This window comes from Drosophila kikkawai, chromosome X, assembly GCF_030179895.1.
Source record: "Drosophila kikkawai strain 14028-0561.14 chromosome X, DkikHiC1v2, whole genome shotgun sequence".
Taxonomy (NCBI): Eukaryota; Metazoa; Arthropoda; class Insecta; order Diptera; family Drosophilidae; genus Drosophila; species Drosophila kikkawai.
In genome coordinates, this window is record NC_091733.1 from 29,702,113 (window position 1) to 29,721,983 (window position 19,871).

Here is a 19,871-nt window from a genome sequence, read left to right on the forward strand (position 1 = left end):
AAATGTTTGGGCCACACACATACACATAGAGGATAGAGGGACCCTAGGGCAAGGCCAGATCCTTTATCCATCTCCTGCAAGCGGCGACCCTCATAACGGAAGGACTAAAGATAAACAGCCTGCGATTGCGTTTTATTTCATTTTATTTTTATTTTTTCCCCCCTCTTTGTTTTGACCCTTAGGGGTGCCAGTGTGTGTGTGTGTGTGTATTTGGGTGTGTGTAATTGCACAAGTAAAGTCTCAGCAGTCAACGAAGGGATCAACTGATTCACTGCCTCCGCTTATTGAGTTCCAGCAACAGAAAATTGGTCATGTGATATAGGGGCCTAATATGAGGGGGGGATGGTAATATAGATTTGGCACAGTTAGCCCATATATATTAATCAGACTGAGCACAGGAGTCATTCAACTTGATGGTTATGGATACATAAATGGGAAATGGGATAAACAAGCAAGGGAGATATTTGAAGAAATATATAAAATACAAATTTCTCATTTAAAATTAATATTAATGAATTAATTATTTTGTTATACTTTTTTATTATTATATTATATATTTAATTATTAAATTATTAAAGTTATTAAATTATTATTATTAATAATAAATTATTATTATTTTGTTTAATTATTTAATTATTTTATTTTGTATTTTTTATTGCTTAAATAATATTAACTTAATTTTAATTATTTAATTACTATTATTTTTTATATTTTGTTTTATATATTAATTAGTATTATTTTATTTATATATTATTATTTATTTTATTGCTAAAATTAATGTTTTTTTGGTACCCTATAAAAGTTTCTAATTTAAAATTAATTTTAATAAATCAATTATTATTTTATTCTTTTTTTATTATTTATATTTATTAAAATTTGTATTATATTTTATGTTGTATTTTTAAATTTTTTTGTATTTATTATTTATTTATTAATTTTTATTTTATTTATTTTTTTTATTTATTATTTATTTTGTTTTTATTTTTTTTTTAATATAAGAAANTTCATAAATTTTATTTTCAACCTAATTTTAATTAATTAATATTTTATATATTATATAATTAGTATTTCTTTATAATTATTTATAGTTATTATTATTTATATTATATTTTTTTTAATATTTTATTTATTTATCAATTTATGAAATAATTTATTTATATATTCGACTTAATAAAATATTTAAATTTAAAAATATAAAAAAAATATATAAATATACTTAATTGCAACACTTTTGGCATTGTTTAATTACAAATAAATAATATATATAAGGAAAAGACCAAAGAAGATCCCCAGAAATTAGCATTTTCCAATGACAAATAAACATTTTGAATAATCTCGTTTTTAGGGCCCTGCATTTTCAGCTCATTTTCTTGTAATTAAAGCACCCAAACTCATATCGTTCCCTCCTCTCTCCCGGTTGTCATTTTGCCTCTTTTTGATGGCAGCAATTGCTGTTTCAATTGCGCCGCCAACGCCACCCCTTTTTCCCCCCATTTCGAGAGAGCCTCATCATTAATTAAACACTTAATTAAAACTGCAGCCGAGGCAAAATGCAGCGAACCATGTGTGCTCAGAGGCAGCAGAGGGAGAGGGCGTTGCAAATTGATTAGATGTCATCGCTTTCAACAGTTTTCCAAATAATCGACAGCACTAAAAATACAAATTCCAAAAACGCCAGCCGCAAAAACCGAAAACAACGAAACATTTAATGCTCGATAATCGCGTTAATAAACATTCGAAATTAACGCAAAACTTTCGTTTTTCAAACGCAATTTTCATGTGAGAGAGAGATGGCTGATGCCCTCGAGGGAGGGAGGAGGCCAAGTGGGAGGGAGGAGGGATGGGATGTGCCATGATATGGACACCAAATGTTGTATAACAATGGCACCATCAAACGATAATGAGTTCAATTGCACGAAATGGAATGAAATGACGGGAATCAGCGAATGAAATGGAATGGAACTGAGTGCTGTTTGTGTGTGTATGCAGAGTGGAGTGTGTAGAGTGTGTAGTGTACTGTGTGTAGTGTGGTGAGGTGTGGGTGGTGTGTGCAGAATATGAAAATCGAGTGGAAATGGATGGGAAAATACGCAAAAACCTTAAATATGAGGAAAGAATATAAGTGGTTTAGAGGGGATTGCAATTTTCAAGGAAATGAGTTGAAAATATCGAAAATTAATAACATTAGGCTTTAAAATGTTGCCAGAAGTGTACGTTAAAACTCTCAAGTAATTCTCAATTAATTCGACAATGAAAATGTGGATAAATGATAAAAATAGACAAAAATATTTTAAATTATTTTTTTTTTTAACTTTCAACTGGTTGTTTTTTCGTATATTTAAAAAAAAAATCTCCCTTAAAAAATCCCCATAAAACTAAGACAAATTTTCTAGAATTTGTATTCATTTAATTTAGCTATAAAGTCAAATTTTTGGAATTTATTTATTTTTATTTTATTAAAAATAAATGGAATAAATATTTATGATTTCTTAAAAATTTTATAAATAAGGTTAATTATTTATTTCTAATAAAATATTTTTATTATTATTATTTTTTTTTTAATTTTTTTTATTATTTTATTTTATTTATTTTTAATAAAATAAATATAAATAAATATTTTAATTAACATAAAAATTAAAAAAAAAATCATAAATATTTATTCTAGTGTGTTTTTAATTTTTTAAACAAAAATCTAATTAAATTAAATTATTAATTAATATTAAATGTTATATAAAATATAAAAAAACAACTATGTTTATGCAAATTTGGTTTCAAGAGATTTATATTATCAATGAAATCCATCCAGATGTCCCTCTCATTTCTCTAGTAGTTAGTTTCTTCTTCAATCTTCATTTGTGACATTTTCCAATTCGGGTATTCCCCCGACGCACAAACGCTGCTGCCAGCTGTGAAAGCACATCCTTAACCCATGGCGACCGCCCACTTTTTGCCATGCAATTTTGAATTAATTTTCAGCTGCATTAGAAATACAAAAAAAGAAATATAAACAAAGGCACAGAAAAAAAAAAACAAAAGCAAAAAATGGCAAAATGCAATTTTCACTTTTTTTTTTAACATAATAAACAACAAACTCGACGACGATGCCGCCCGTGGCTCACTTGGCTGACTGACTGACTGACTGGCTCACTGACTGGGCCAACTTGCACACAGGCAGGCACACACAGATATATATGTACATATGCATATGGCCGAGTGTGTACATTGCGCATACGACGCGTATGGCAAAAGTAAAATGAAAAGTCTCTCCCTAGACTCTAGCGTGTGTGTGAAAATTGTGAAAAGCGTATTTGGAGCAGAAAATGTAATGTCTGCACACATACACTCCCTCACCCAGCCTCTTTTTATACATATATATTTTATTTATGCGCTTGAGATTTTTGATTTTTTACTCCCATTTCCATTCCCTCCTCCCCCCCTCTATATATTTATACATTTTTCCTTTGCGGCTTTATGATTTTTCCACCTTTCACGTGACTGAAAGAGGGGGGTTTCTCTTAACCCAGAAGTCCGGTGATAAGATAATATATAGGATATACTGATACTGATAACTGATGCCAAGTGATAAGATTACGGGCTAGACAAGAGTTTTTAATCGTGAGAAACTGCCACCGATTCGGTGAATAAGGCTTAGTTGTCCGTGTTTGCGTTATAATTATTATTATGATTATGATTATTATTTTCGGTGTGTGAAAGATATATCTGCGTAATTCCCGTAGAATGGTCTGTGGAAAAATCCAACGCTCTCAGATAAGAAAATTAACCTTATCTAATCCATATTTGCTGATAAGTAGTTGGGTGTTCAACGCGGTGGTTTCTCCCAGCTCAGGTGTGTTCGTGCTCATTGATTTTTGAGGTAATTATCAGTTTCAATTTAATGGAATTGCTTTGCTCCAGGCGTTAAATTGATTTTTTGATATAAGAATGTGATTAAGTTGCTCCCTGCTGAAGGTTTCGTATATGAATGAGCCGAGTAAGTTATCAAAAAATACAAAATTTATTGATAAGGACACACAAGATTAGTTAAAGCATTCATTTACAATTCATAATGTATTTTTAAACATATAATTTATTCATGAAACTGGTAGCACATTAATTATATGATTTGCGTTGTATCTTGAAATGATTATAATATACACACATTTATTTTTTTAAGCAAAACTTGTTTACAAGTTGTCAACTGAGGAATTTTTAGATAGTAAACTGCTGATTAGCCTAGGATGGGAAGTTGTCAAGTTCCACTAAATATATATATATATATAAATTTTTTAGACAATAAAAACCATTCTCCATTGGCTGAATCATGTGGCTTATCTAACAATTTCCTATAAGAATTTAGTCATTACATTTTCTTTTCATATTTTGGATGGATAATAATTGAGGCTACTGTTTAAATATCCCTGAATGCGTGTGTGAATGATCGGTAAATGAGCAGTAAACGAGCTGTCCGACATTGATTCATCAGTTCCGATTGATAGCGACCTTTTCACAATGAAACGATGGATGGATTAATGAACGATAATTGGTCACAAATAAATGTTTGTTTCTCTCCATTTGTTTGTTTTACAGATCGTTAGGGACAATCGACAGTATAATCGGAGTCATATCAACCAGCGACATTCGACCATCAGCCAAGAGCCAACCAGTCGACAGTCAACAGTCAACAGTCAACAGCTAACAGCCAACAGCCATTCGCCATCAGTTGTCGTTGTAGTCGCCGCTAATTGCAAGTAAGCCATCAACTATAATTTCTAAATCTATATATACACACATTGTTGTACCTCGAGAGAGTAGAGGAGGGGGTGCTAGGGGGTGGGGGGGGCTGGGTGTGGAGGCGGAGTGGAAAGCTCTCCCCGGGAAAACAGCAGAGCAACAAAAGTAGTACCCAGAGCCAACACCCGATGTAAATCGCATAACACGACATCCGAAGGCGATGGCGACAGCTTGCTTGACTAGCTCAAAGTCCAACGAAAAATAAAAGCAAAACTAAGGCTATAGGCTACACAGGGAATAAATTTAAAAAATGAAAAAGAGAGTTTAAAAAAGGGAATTTAAGGGAAAAACTTAAAGGTTTTTATTTGGAAAGCTTATAAAACATAATAGAAAATTTCGAAAATATTATAAAATAAAGTTTTCTGGCTAAGAATTACTTGAATAATTTATTAAATATTATTTAGACTTAATTGAATTGGAATTAAAGAATAGTAATTAATAGATAAGTCTAAAAGAGTAATTTTTTAATTTAGAAAATATTTCAAATAAAATTGTTTGACTGAGAAACACTTAAATAATTTATTAAATATTATTTAGACTTAAAGGAGAGAGTTTAATTTATATTTTGTTAAATATTTTATAATTTTTTAAAATATTTTATAATTTTTTTTTAATATTTTATAATTTTTTAAAATATTTTATAATTTTTTAAAATATTTTATAATTTTTTTTAATATTTTATATATTCTTTTTTAATATTTTATAATTTTTTAAAATATTATTTAGCACCTTGAGATACACTAGAAACTAGCTTAAAATATCTATTTAGCAAGGAGTACATATATATTTCTTTCAGTGCTTAGCAGCACCAACAACAAGTCGTCTAACTTGTCAGATCGCGTGCCAAGAAATAATAATGAAGAAAAAATCGTGTTACTTAGGCCTGGGCCAAGTCAACAAAAACAAAAGCTATATAGCAGCGGCAACCTCAACACTTTATGCCTAATAATCATAGCCGCAATTGCAGCCAGTCGTAGCAGTGCTCTCCCCAAGTTTTTCCCCCTTTTTCCTCAAGTTTTTCCCCCTTTTTCCTCAAGCATTTCCCTCGCCAGCAGCAGCAGCAGCATTTTGTGTCATGCGCCTGCGTGCCATCTAATTAGCGTGGAACCTCAAAACTCCATTACAAAAAAAAACTGGAGAGAACCAATCAGTAAAGGTGGAAAATGTATATATATAAAAAAAAAGAGTTATAGATGCTGGCAAGAGCCCGAGACCAATGACCATAAAAATCCTTGATGGTGATAATTGAATGGGGGTTCGAACTGTGAAGAACAGTTGACTTTAAATGGAGGAGAAAATTGTATTGTAATAATTAAGTTGGTTTACTAGACTTCAATTATAAATTAAAAATTATTTTATTATAAATATAAGGCTTTAAAAAATGTATTTAAAATTATAAAACTCTTAAAAATAATGAAATTTAAGAGAATCGAAGATTAGTTTACTTTAAATGGAGAAGAATATCGTATTGTAATATTAAATGGACTAACAAAACTTAAATTATATTTTTAAAAATGTATTCTATCATGAAATTAAGGCTTTAAAAATATTATTAAAATTCTAAAACATCTTAAATATAGTTAAAATTTAAGAAATTCGAAGAATAGTTAACTTTAAATAGAGAAGAAAATCGTCTAATTTAAGTCCAAAAAACATGTAATATTAAATAAATTTACTAGATTTATTCTATCATGAAATTAATGTTTAAAAAAATCTCTTTTAAAATTCGAAAACATCTTAAAAATAATTAAATTAAAGAGAATCGAATTGTTATTTCCATCCGCCGGTAAACCGCATTAAATTCCCATTTTTGGAAGCTTAATCCTCCACACAACAAAAGTTTGGAATGTTCCCGAAAGGCAAAAGCAAAAGTATCTGTATCCATGTATCTGCGCATCCGTATCGCAGCTTATTTGCAGTCACTCGGCGGTAGCCTAAGCCACTTTAAGCCGCTCTCTGCAGAAAAGCGGAAAAGTGAGCTAATCAGGGAAGCTGAGAAGGGGAAAACCCTTGACTCAAACTATATATCTGCTCCACCTGAACCTGATGACGCCACTCAACCGAAAAGCCATTGAAAAACCCCAAAAAGCAGTAACAAAAAGGGAGTGAGGGAGAGCAAAGGGGGGGTTAATCAGGGGATATAATCAGGGGCGGAATGTGGCAGAAAAGGGGGGCTAATTGCGGCCGCAGACAACATGCTAATTAAAAGCTACTTTGCCAGCCGCATTAATATACACAAAACACCGCAAAAATCATCATGCGTTCGTTGTTGTTGTGGCAGTGTGGGTACTCCTGCAGCTGCATTAATCGAAGGGTGAGGAGGTTGTAGGAGAGATCCCCAGAATCCTGTGGATACCCCCAGGGGTGGGCGGCAATCGGTAGGATATCCCTCAATGACAGCAATTTGCATTTGTTTCGTTTTTGAAAATGTTGCCCAGGCGGCATTCATCATCAACACAACAGCACAAGCAGCAGCATCACCATTACATCCCCTTTGGAAATAAGGGGGGAAACGGGGATTCCAAGGGAGAAAGCACAGATAGCAGGGGGAAATGGAGTTTTCCAGGCGGGAGACCTGCGCTTGTTCCGTCTGTTTGTGGCGTCATTAAAAATTGTCTCGATGGGTTCAGTTCAGTTTGGTTCGGTTTTCTGTGGCTTTGACGAGATGAGAAAGCCTGTTTTTGTCCCTTTTAACAAGTATCCTAAAGGAAATCGGGCTTGCAAAAGAAAAACAGAGAGTTAAGGTAGAAAAAATGGAAGTAAAAGCTGTGGAAAAGCTGAGGAAAAGCCAGTTAATTGATGGATTTGTCATAGAGTTGGGACAACAACGAAAGTCTCTTTTTTTTTTAAGTGTAAAGAAAAGACATAAATATAAGTCTTTTATTTAATTTAAGTTACTTTTTTTAAAAGCTTTAAAAATATTTAAACAATTTATTTAGTTTTTCCTTTTATTTTAGTTAAATATTTTAACAAACTTAAAAATATTTAAAAAACATTATTTAGTTTTCCATTTAATTTTATACAACTTTTCTAAAAGCCTTAAAAATATTGAAGAAAATTATTTAGTTATTCATTTAACTTTAGTTACATTTTCTAAAAGCCTTAAAAATGTTTTTAAAAATTATTAAATGTTCCATTTAATTTTAGTTACTTTTTCTATGCATTAAAAAATATTTACAAAATTTTATTTAGTTTTTCCGTTAATTTTATTTCGATTTTCTAGAAGCTTTTAAAATATTTTCAAAATTTATTTAATTTTCCCTTTAATTTTCGTAACATTTTCTAAAAAGCCTTAAAAATATTTGAAAAAATTATTCAACATTTTATTCAATGCTCATTCATAACTGCAAATAGCTCTGCTAATATCCCCCTTGTTCTGCATCAATTCTCTACTCCCATTACTTTTCTTTTGGAGAAAACTCAACCAGAAACTGTCTATAAGTTGAAACAAAAATATTTTGTTGCCACTCGGTTTTTGGGGAACTCGTGAAATAGGGGAATTTCGAGTGGAAACTTTTCGTTTGTTTTGACTACACAAAATGCGAATAAAACAAACAACAAAAAAACAAACAAACAAACAAATAAGCAAAAGGAACAAGATCGGGACTCGGACTAGGACTTGGCCAAAAAGTTGAAAGGAACTTGCACTTGCACACAGCTCGCAAGTGGAAATGCAACTGGGGAAGTTTTCATTCCGCTTAACGGATTCCCAGCATTAAGTTGGCCGACACCACATGCCCAGGATTCCTTGGCCACCTCTCTCGCTCTCTCCCTCTCTCTCTCTCTCTGTCTCGCTTTTGCCTTTCAATGAAAAAGTTTAAAGAGCTGGGGAAATGGGGACATTTTCCCCTTTTACGCTTTTAGTTTGCTGTCGAATTCATGCTGGACGCAAATTTATGACTGTCAAAAAGTAAAAATAAGTGCGAGGAAACAAAAACTTGAACTGCAAAGTGTTAAGTCAAGGAGCGGCAGTGGGTGGGGCTTGTGTATATATAGTATATATATCTTTCTGAGCCTTAACTGCTCTTTCTCTCTTTTGCCGGCAAGAATTTTAAGCTTTGACACTTTTGCGCCGCGACTCGTGGAAATGTTGCATAATTTATGGCCTCAAAAAGAGGGGCAGAGGGAGGGGAATGCAGTGTCCTTTTGGCTAATAAGCTGTGGGTCCATTTAACCATTGGAGAGAGGCCAAAAGTCCAAGTAAAAGCCAGGAGATCTCTCACTCTTTACTGAATGCACTTGATTTTATTTATACATCTCCCTCTGCCCATTGTTTATATTCAATTTAAGCTCGTTCATTTACCCTTTCCTTATAAATCACACACAATTCGCATATATAAATTATTCCTTAAGCTCTGCTAACCAAAACTTCAAAACATATGTCACAACATTAGGCGTTTAATAATTTATGGGCGAGAAAACGAGAGATGCCATTTGTCCGATTTACGTGCAAATTTCAAATGGTTTTGTTTTGGAATGCAAAGCCACAGGAAAAACAAAAGGGAAAAACAATAGTGAAAACCCCAGACAGAACAGAAATGTCGATACCAGACATGAAAAGCCCGTCGCCTTGGCCATCTTTCCAACCATTTTTTGTAGTTTTCCTGCATCATTTATTCAATGCAAAATGCAACTCTTTTATTCTTGGTTGTTTTTTAATGGTTCTGTATGTGTTTTTTATGTTTTTTTTATTGCATTTTTTGCTTTTATTGTTGTTGTTGCTGGCGGCAAACTCCTTAGTGTGCTGCTGCTGCTTCCTTAGTACGTTTAAAAATAAGCACACAAGTTGCCGTCGACGTTGGCACTTCAGCGTTCAATGTTCCCCAGTTGCCAAGAGTATGCCGTGTGGCATTGACTGCTTGAGTAATTGAAGCGCATCAGGATGCTGAGGATTGTCTGCACAGAGCGAAAAAGTATGGGGTTTATTTGATTGAAATACATAAGAAAAATCCTTTAAGGTTTAGAAGTCTTTTTTTTATGGAAATATTATTAAGATAATTGAAAGTTTTTATACAAGTCGGATATATAAATAAATTAATTAATTAATCCATAAATAAATATATAAAATAAAAATCAATAACTAATTATTTAAATAAAAATAATTAAAAAAAAAAAAAAAAAATAAAAAAACTAAAAATCATTAATAAAAATTAAATTAAATTAAAATAATAATAAGAAATAAATATATAATTGAAAAAACAAAGAAAATCACTCCCTTGACACTATAATTCCCAACTTGTTCTAGCTTGTTCTGAGTGGTTATGCAGCAGCAGCTTTCCGAATGGAAATTTAAGTATTTTTACCTTAGTTTTCATATTTTTAAGCACTATTTTTTCGAAAAACTATCAGATAAACTTATGGAGTCGTTTCCAAACCTATAAACCTAAATATTCTTGATTAGCATCAACAGCAGAATCGATTTAGCCATGTTAAGCAGATTTGTTAAACCAGAAACTGTATTCAATTATATATTTATTTATTTTCTTATTCTAATAACAAAAATTAATTAAAATTATCAAAATCCTTAACTAATTTCAAATGCATTTCCCATAAATATGCAAATGTTTCGCTAATTAAATACTCCCCAACTTTGTGCTTTAAAGACTTTGTCCATCATTTGTCCTAAATTATACATAAATACCAAGCGTTATTGTTGAGTGGTTGGGTCAAGTATTCAAACTCTGATTTATTCATAGCTGATTATTTATTTAGCACCACTAAGCGCACACACAATGTGTCTTTGTGTGGCAAATATGTACACACAAACACACACACACACACACACAGAGGAATATGTATGTGCTGATCGGTTTTGTCATTTCATCAGCGAAATTGGAAAAGGATTCCTTTTGGCATTCATCCTTAACTCTCGTTGAGTTTTCCCCATTCGCCATTTGCCACATTTTATCCATTGAGGAAAATTCTCTCAACTTGTATATATATACATATATATTTGTGTCGGATTGAAGCAGCTTCGGTTTTATTGTTAACACTTTGATGCCCGAAAAGGGGGGAATCGGAGTCTCAGTCAATGCGATTTACTGCAAAGCAAATGCAGCTGCAACGAAATGTGCTCAAGTCACAATGTTGCATTCAGAAATTGATTGGCTTTGAACGAAATAAAATCCAGAGGAGCAGCAGGAGAAGAGGAGGAGGAAATTCCATTCTCCTGGGTATAACAGAGATAAAGGTAAAGAGAGATCCCATTGAGATATGCCTCTGGGAGAAGATGGAAAATCAAATAAAATTACCTCCTTGCTGGGTAAAGTGCTTAAAATACTTGCTGCCTACACGAATGCAAATTCTAATTAAGCAAAAAACGACACTCACCTTTTCAACTGAAACCTGGATTGTTGAGAGAAACAGAAAAGCTGAAGAAGGAGCAGACCAACAGGTTCAAGGACACGGGGCGAAAAGGGCAAACAACGAGTGCCAGTCGTGTCGAGTTGCCACTGTTGACTTGATTATAATGATAAAATCTAATTAAACAAGTTCAACTTAAGATGTCAACTTAATTTACAAATGCCCCCGCCTAACCCTTAACCCTTGGAGCTAGAGATTCCCACAGATCCTGTGACCCAGCTCAGTTTGCCTTCGTTCCTCCTTCTCCTCCTACTCAATGGCTCGTTGTCTGTCAGCAGCACAAACATCCTAATTACCAACTTTTTGCCAAGACTTTGGCTGTTGCCATCAATGGGTAAGGCGGGCGGCAGTCGGGTGGGCGTGGCATTGGGCCATGGATCGTTGGGTCAGTGGAGCGCTCCACTTTACATGTTTCGATGTCATCGTCGTCGTCGTCGACTAATTACGTTTTGTGCCCATGGACAGGCGTCACCTAATGACCCAAAGCTGCCTACCAAATCGGAGGGAAAGCATGGGGCAACTCACTCGTAGAACGGGGAAAAAGCAAAGGAAAAGCGATGGAAAGGCGGTGAAAATGCGTGCGAAAGAGAGAGTGGTGGTGGAGGTGGCGACCCTCTCTCTGGTTTTTGTTCTTGTTTTCTTGTTTTGTTCTACGCACTTTTTTGCCTCTGTTTGCCGGCTCAAAGTACATTTCTAATGACCTTCATTACATTGAGTGGCGCCTCATCCCACCCCTCTCATCCCGGACGAACCTATTAGGGTTTGGGGGTAAGGGGGTTAAGGTTTTGACAACGCATGAACGCCTCTGCAAAAATTGCAAAGGGTCAACGGAGGTAGGAGGTCGCTGAGATATAGAAAAAAAATTTTAACACGGAGTTTGGTCAAAGAAACAATCGATGGAATATTGAAGAAAGGATAAAAATAGATTTGAGATGATAAATATCGGATTAAAGTTTAGCAATAAACAATTATTAAAAATATATATTAATTATTTATATTATATATATTTATATTATAAGAATAACAAGAGATCACGAAGGTCATCAGGGAACTGAAGCCGAAAAAGGCTCCCGGCGATGACCAAATAACTCAAAAAATGATAATTGAACTTCCGAATTGTGCTATTGAGGTCATCTGTAAAATCTTCAATGGGATCATAAGTCTCGGCCACTACCCAACTAAATGGAAAAAATCTATAATTATAATGATACCGAAGCCCGGAAAAGACCACACGATTCCATCATCCTACCGACCAATAAGTCTACTATCTTGCTTGTCCAAGTTATTTGAAAAATGCCTACTAAAGCGCATAATTCCTTATCTGGGAGCTCACAACATCATCCCAGCTCATCAATTTGGCTTCAGAGAAAAACATGGAACTATAGAGCAAGTTAACAGAATAACATCAGAAATTCGCACAGCCTTCGAACATCGAGAATATTGCAGTGCAATATTTCTAGACGTTTCTCAAGCATTCGACCGCGTCTGGCTCAATGGCCTCATGCACAAAATTAAAACACTCTTACCGGCATACACACACAAATTACTTGAGTCGTATCTCTACAACAGAGTCTTCGCAGTGAGGTGCAACGCAACAACATCCGGCACCTATTCAATCGAAGCTGGAGTTCCACAAGGAAGCGCACTTGGGCCTACCCTATTTGTCCTATACACAGCGGATATCCCCACAAGCGACCAGTTAACACTATCCACTTTCGCTGACGACACTGCGATCCTCAGCCGTTCCAGATGTCCAGTCCGGGCAACAACCCAGCTCGCCAACCACCTCAAGGTAGTCGAGAAGTGGCTATCTAATTGGCGTATTAAAATAAATGAACAAAAGTGTAAGCACATAACGTTCACTCTGAACAGACAAACATGCCCTCCGCTCTACCTGAACAGCACGCAGATACCCGAAGTCAACGTGGTAACGTACCTGGGCGTCCACCTGGACAGACGCCTAACATGGCGAAGACATATTGAATGCAAGAAAATTCATCTAAAACTAAAAGCCAGCAGCCTCCACTGGCTCATAAACTCCCGATCGCCCCTGTGTCTGGACTACAAGGTCCTGCTCTACAACTCCACACTGAAGCCAATATGGACGTATGGCTCCCAGCTCTGGGGGAACGCGTGCAGTACTAATCTAGACATCATACAGCGCGCCCAATCAAAAATCCTGAGAACTATCACTGGGGCACCATGGTATATTCGCAACGAACACATCCACAGGGATCTCGGCATTCCTGCAGTTAAGAACGAAATAGAAAAACAAAAAGCGTCCTACAAGGAAAAACTCTCCACCCATCCAAATCCTTTAGCAAGGGACTTGATACGAGTTTCCAGAAGAAGCCGCCTACTACGTAACGACCATCCAACCCAGCCATAATTAGTCAGGGCCATTTTCTCTGTACCAGTCTCATGACTGCTAGTTAGGTAGTATTGTAAGATTTGATACACTTATTGTTAGTCTCATAAATGAGAAGATTCAATAAATAAAAGCAAAGCCTGAAAAAAAAAAAAAAAAAAAAAAAAAAAAATAAGAATACTGCTTTAGATCTATGTTATTAAGCTAAAATTCTTCTTAATCATTGATATTTCGATTATTTCAATGTGATAAAAAATGTTTTTAATAATTTGTATATTGATAATTTTTATATATTAAAATATGTATTTCACTATTGCATTTTTAATACAATAATAAATATTAATAATCGATATTTCTATTATTTTCGATTTAATTTTCGATTAATTTTCCATTATTTCAATTTTTCTAAAAAAAATTTATTTATTAATTGTTATTTCAATATTTTTGCCTTAAAAGATAATTTATTGTTTTTAAATAATGAAAATATCGATGATTAACATTTTTATATAATTTAAAAACAATAATATATTTAATTTAATATTTTATAGATAATATTTAAGTTAAAAATTAATTGAATCTTCCTTATTTAAATCATTTTAAAGTAATAAAAAACTAATTTAATAAAATTTAGATCATTTCGATTCAATAAAAGTAATAATGAAATGGAAAAGGCATCTCCTTTTATAAAAATTATACAAAATATCTTCATTTATTTATATCCTTATCACTTCTAAAAGCCTCTAAAAGTATGAATAAACCCTTTAAAAATATTCACAAAAATGTTAAATATTCTTAAAAATACTTTTACTTAAAGTTAACTGAATTCTTTTTAAATCTTTCCTTATTTCCTTATTTCTTCTTTTCAGAACTCAATATTTGGAATTCCAAACTGGTCAAAATGAGGGATTAATGCCTGAAAACGAGCTTAAATTTACAAGGTGAGTCTTTAAGGATTATGTAATTAAGTTAGCTTCGCACTTCTAATTTCAGTTCTTGGCATTATCCTTGTTATTCTCTAGTCTCGTCCTTTTCCCCTCTCCCCACTTCACTTCACTTTAGTTCTTCTCCGGTTCTTTGGCTTGTGCAATGCATAGTTTTTCTGCTGGACTTTTCCTTCTACTTCGCCTAATAGCTTTGAAATGAGTTTGGCTTCGTTTTTTTTCTATTTTTTTTGTTGTTTCTTTTTTTATTCCAACCGTTATTCCGTTTGCAGTTTGTTTGTTGTTTTGTTTGTTTGCTGTTTTGTTTGTTGTTAGTTGGTAGTTGTTGTTGCTATTCGGCTCATAATGCAGGCAATGGCCAAAAGTTCATTAAACGAAGTTTTGAGGGGAATAAAGTAGGTCTAAGGACATGTTTGGTACCCCTTAATAAAGAGAAAAACTAAAAATATTGGATTTTTGTAAGAAAAATTAATGGTAAAAGTAATTAAATAGGGAATTTCTCATTTTCCCAATTTAATTTCTTAATAATTATTAGGTATTTCCAGTAATAAACTCTTATTTAATTTATTATTTATTATTTCTTATTTATTTTATTAGAAATTTTATTTTAAATATAGTTTTTAAAAGCTTAAAATCTTAGAGAAAATATTTTATAATGTGTTTATAATATTAAATATTATTGATAATATTAAAATATATATTATCTGTTTTATATGATACCTTGTATACCCATATACCTTCCTGTATTCCCCAGTTTACAGGGTAATCTAAAACTTATTTTTCCTACAACTTGGCCGCAGACACCATTAGCGGTTGTCCAATGCTCCAAATGGAAGTGGCATCCCTTCCTGCCTCTGATTTCTGGCTGCCCCTTGCCCTGTTTTTTAACTACTATTTTTTTTAGTTTTTTTTAAACTTTTTTTTTAGCATATGTTGGCCAAAGTTGAGCGTATTTTTGGCAATCAAATGTAGAAGAAGCTGATGCTTTTTTGATTTCGATTTCAATTGGATTTTCGGGCAATGCAAATGCTAATGAAAATGCCAGAAATGCCAAATCCCCATTGCTCATACGACCAGTTTCAGTTCAGGTTTCTTAACACCCCTTTTTCGCCCAGGTAGTATGTTGTAGGTCCTCCTCCTGTTCCATTTTCAAGCAGCGACCACTTTTGGTGGTCGTTTGAAGTTTTTATCCTTATTTATCTTCATAAAATATTCATGCACTCTGGCCCTCCTTGGGTCCTTGGGCCCCTGTGTCCGTATGTCCGTATGTCCTTCTCCTCTGCTGCAAAGTGGATGTGGAAGCCACTTGAACTTCGGGATTGAGCACTCAACACTCAACATTCAGGTGCCGCCCAGGTGAGAGAGCTTCCTTTCAGCATCGTCGTCCAGTCTGCTTCTGCTTTTCAATTAAAAATTGTTTTTCACTACATTTGAGTTGATTGATTTTTAATTGATTTCAATTGAGCCGAAAAGGGGGTGTGTGGGGTGGTGTGCGTCCTTGGAGAATGAAAGCAAAGGATGTGGCTGTGGAAGGTGGAACAGAGGCTTTTAAGATCCCTGTTTTCCCAGAGGACAAGGAAGTATAAAGAGTGCAGGACAAGGACTCTCTGGGCACTCTTCTTTTCTTTTTTTTTTGGATTACTTTGCATGCTCTCTGAAAAACTGGGAGTTAAGGGATTTTTCGATTAAGCAAGAAGTAGTTTTTAAATTATTTGTTAAAATTAAAAATTAAATAAGCCAAGAAAATTGAATTTTTATAATATAAAACTTGTATTTCTAGATAATTTATTTGAATATTTTAACTAAAAACAACTTCAAGTAATAAAATTTGCTCTAAAAAAAATATAAAAAAATTAATTAATCTAAAAATGAAATATTTCAAATATATTTTATTAATAAATATATTAACAAAGCATTCAGCTATAATAATATTAGCATTTCCTTTTAATTATATATCTTAAAATATCATTTTTTTTAATAAATATATTTTCAGAGCATTTAGCTATTCCTTGCTTTCATTTTTCTATATATTTATCTCCTCAATGTTGTTGCTCTCTTCAGCCTTATTTCTTATTTATTATTGACAACTCCACCACTCTCTTCACTCTCCCTAAAAAATAAAACCCCTTGAAACCTCTCGGAACTCGGAGAGAAGCGAGGAAATGGTCCTTCACCCACAGGATGCAAATTGCATGAGCGGTGTCTGCGGCTTTTGTGGCTCTGGCTCATAAATTCTTAACGAGGATTTTTGGGCATTTGAATAAAAAACCAGAGCGAAAGAGAGAGAGAGAGATAGCGAAAACCCTGCAGTGTTGGAATAAAATTTCAAATTAGAAACTAAAGTGGAATGTTGTTAAGTGAATTTTAATTTGCCATTAACACATGGGAACGGAGGACACAAGGGCGAATGTATAAAGTATTTCAGCACCGGATGTGTTCCTAAAAAAAAAAACAGAAGCACAAAAAAAGGGTTGAATAAGCGAGACAAAAGGCGACAAAGGCAAACTTGCGACAAAAAGTTTGTGAACAACAAAAAAAAGTAAAAATAAAAATATATGAAAACAAAACAAAGCGTTTGGGGGGAAATGTGTAACAGCCCGGCTTTTTCAGTCGCAACAACAACAAAATGAAGAAAAGAAGGGGAAAGCAACCCTTCTTTTAACGTTGATATATTAGCAACAAACAAGCTGGCAAAAATTCAAGTTAACCAAAGAGCAGGGCTAGGATATCATTTACACAGAGCTGTCTGAAACGGAAATCTGTGTTAAATCTGTGTTAAATATATATTAATTTAAGATTGCAGAAGATAGTGATCAATCATCATCTATCCTACTTGTCAGTTCCACACGGCGTATGAATGATATTCTTTAAAGAGAATTTAAAAAGCCAGCTAAAGTTTGTACCTGTTTAATTTATGACCAAAAACCTGTCAATATGTGTATGTATGTATGTGTGCCCTCTTTTCCTTGTCCTTTTCTCTGTTTTTTTTTTTTTTTTGCCTTGAATTATGACAAAGCAGAAAAAGGACATGCTATGGGGGGGAGAGTTTCCCTCCCTCCTCACCCAACTCGGTGGAAGTTATGGGCTACACATGTTGCTGTCTACTGTTGTTGTTTATGCCATCTTGTTGCTGGAATGTGTAAGTAAGAAAATTGTTTTTGAAATGGCTAACAAGCTATTAGCAAACAAACAAAGGCAAAATGATGATGATGATGGGGGTTGGGGATGGGAATGGGGGGTTTAGGGTGAAGGCGTGAGGGCTGCAAAGTGACATTTAAGCGATTCATGCTCCTGTTTCTGCCGCTCCCTCCATCAATCAGAGATTGTTCTGCTGTTGTTTTGCAAAAGAAATACCGCATGATTTATGAAAGAACTATATCGAACACAAGGCTCAAATAAATTCCCAGGCAAGACAAAAGGCAGTCGGGAATCTCGAGAATGCTCGAAACTAGGACAATACAATCGGAGATGATCTCATAAATTACAAAAAACTAGGAGTCAATGCAAATTGGAGAAGGTGGAAAGAGGTGTATAAATATCAAGGAGAAAGATTTTCAAGTAAATAAAGAATTTAAAAGAGGAAATTTCAAATTTATGCTAAATAAACATCAAAATTTTAACAGAAATTTCAAGTAAATTTCCAATTTCAACAAAAACCCTTAAAATAAAAATGTGAAAAATTGTACAAACCAATTAACGTCACATGTGGGCTTAGATTAAAGCCAAAATCAATTAGAACCCTTGGCAACCTTTAAGCCACCTCCATTTGAGTTTCAATTATGGTAATAAAAACAAAAAAATACACCGAAATTAATGCTATTTCAAGCCACTGAACCTTTTTCCTGCTCCTAAGCCCATTTTTTCCCCCAATTTTACTGACCAGTAAGCGAGTTTGTGTCCAACAATTTCACCTTGAGTGGGTTGGTTGGTGGGGCCCAAAACAAATGACAATCCAAATTATTTTGACACCATTACCAAAAATGCTAGCGCACAAATACACTGCGAGAAACTAAGGGGGAGAGGAGGAGGTGGAACTGGAATAACAGTCGTTGAACAAAAAGCACAAAACTCAAGTGGCAAGGCTATAGAAGGGATATATATGTCCATATGTATGAATAGGCAGGGCCCCAGACATCAGACATAGCAACATATTGTGCCATGTCGCATGAAACAACAACAACAACAACAAGGGTAGCAGGCAAAACAGGAGGAAAAGCGGTGGGAAAAGCCGTAGACAGACAGACACACAGACAGAGAAAGAGAGAGACACGCTCTGGGAAATTGTCGAGGGAGGAGGACAGTCCAACTGTCTTTCTGTCTTTCTGTCCTTCTGTCTGGTTGTTCCCCTTCTCCCTTTATAATCTCCACCCTCCTCTCTCCCCTCTCTTTTCCCACTCCCATCTGTCTGTCTGTCTGGACGGTCTACGTGCGAGAATGAAAATGCCGGGGAAAAACTAGGAGGCGACGGCACAGGAGCTTTCTGTCGCGGGCTCTGCTGCAAATTGCCAGTTAAAATTTTGCTGACATGTCAGCAGCAAACGTCAAACGCACCATGGGAATCCCCTCCCCTTTACGGAGCAGGGGAGTGCAAGAGAGGGAGAGAGAGAGGGGTAGGGAGGCCGGAGACAGAGACAGCGCCACTCGATGGGGACAAGTGTCAAGTGGAGTTTTACGAGATTTGTTTCGATTTTGTTTAGCCCCCTCTCGTTGTGTCGTGTTGCCATCGATGAGTGTTGAAATTATGAAGCGAAACAATCGGGTTATCGCTTCGCTTGTCTATCGATAACTGAGGGAAGAAATTTGAAATGAAATTTTAAAACAATGACATGTTTTATGGCTTGCTAAAAGGGTTTTTTTTAATCAACCGTTTTTTTTTATTCCTTTTAAATAACAAGATTTCGATACTTTTGCTTTGCTAAAATCGATAAAACCCTATCTATCGATGAGTAAATGAATGCATAATCTCGATTGCTTTGGTAAAATTTTAATATAAACCCGTTGAAGCCTTAGTACTTATAATTTCTTCCTTTAAAAAGGCTAAAGAAATATATATAAAAAATTATTATTTCTGTTTTGATAGACATCAAATCGATAAAATAGAAATATATATTTTAGAGACCCACGCACTCTTGTTACATTTCACTTGATTTATTTTGCAAATATTTTTCCACTTAAAAGCAATTGAATTTCGTGGTAATTTAGCAAAATTTTCCAAACTGCAGAAAAAAAAACACACCTATTGACACATTTTGCAATAGCTGATGGATGGTATTTCTATATATGAACATATATATGTACATGTGTCCAACACTCTAAACCATCAATAAAATCGTATTTAGTGGCTGGAAAATATTTATATATGTGAACTGCTAACATGGCGACCGTGCTCTGACCACTAATTAAATACA

At 34.2% G+C, this 19,871-nt stretch overlaps 1 protein-coding gene across 4 annotated transcripts in view; it reads left to right on the forward strand.

Annotated features, from left to right (window-relative positions):
- LOC108080027 (uncharacterized) overlaps positions 1 to 19,871 on the forward strand; it is a 151,201-nt gene that overhangs the window by 81,892 nt on the left and 49,438 nt on the right. For 3 of the 4 annotated variants that reach the window (XM_041775084.2, XM_017174611.3, XM_017174604.3), the window contains 2 exons: positions 4,588 to 4,748; positions 14,389 to 14,460. The gene's annotated coding sequence lies outside the window, so the exon portion shown is untranslated. The remainder of the gene's footprint in view (positions 1 to 4,587; positions 4,749 to 14,388; positions 14,461 to 19,871) is intronic. The other variant, XM_070288426.1, reaches the window with a different exon arrangement.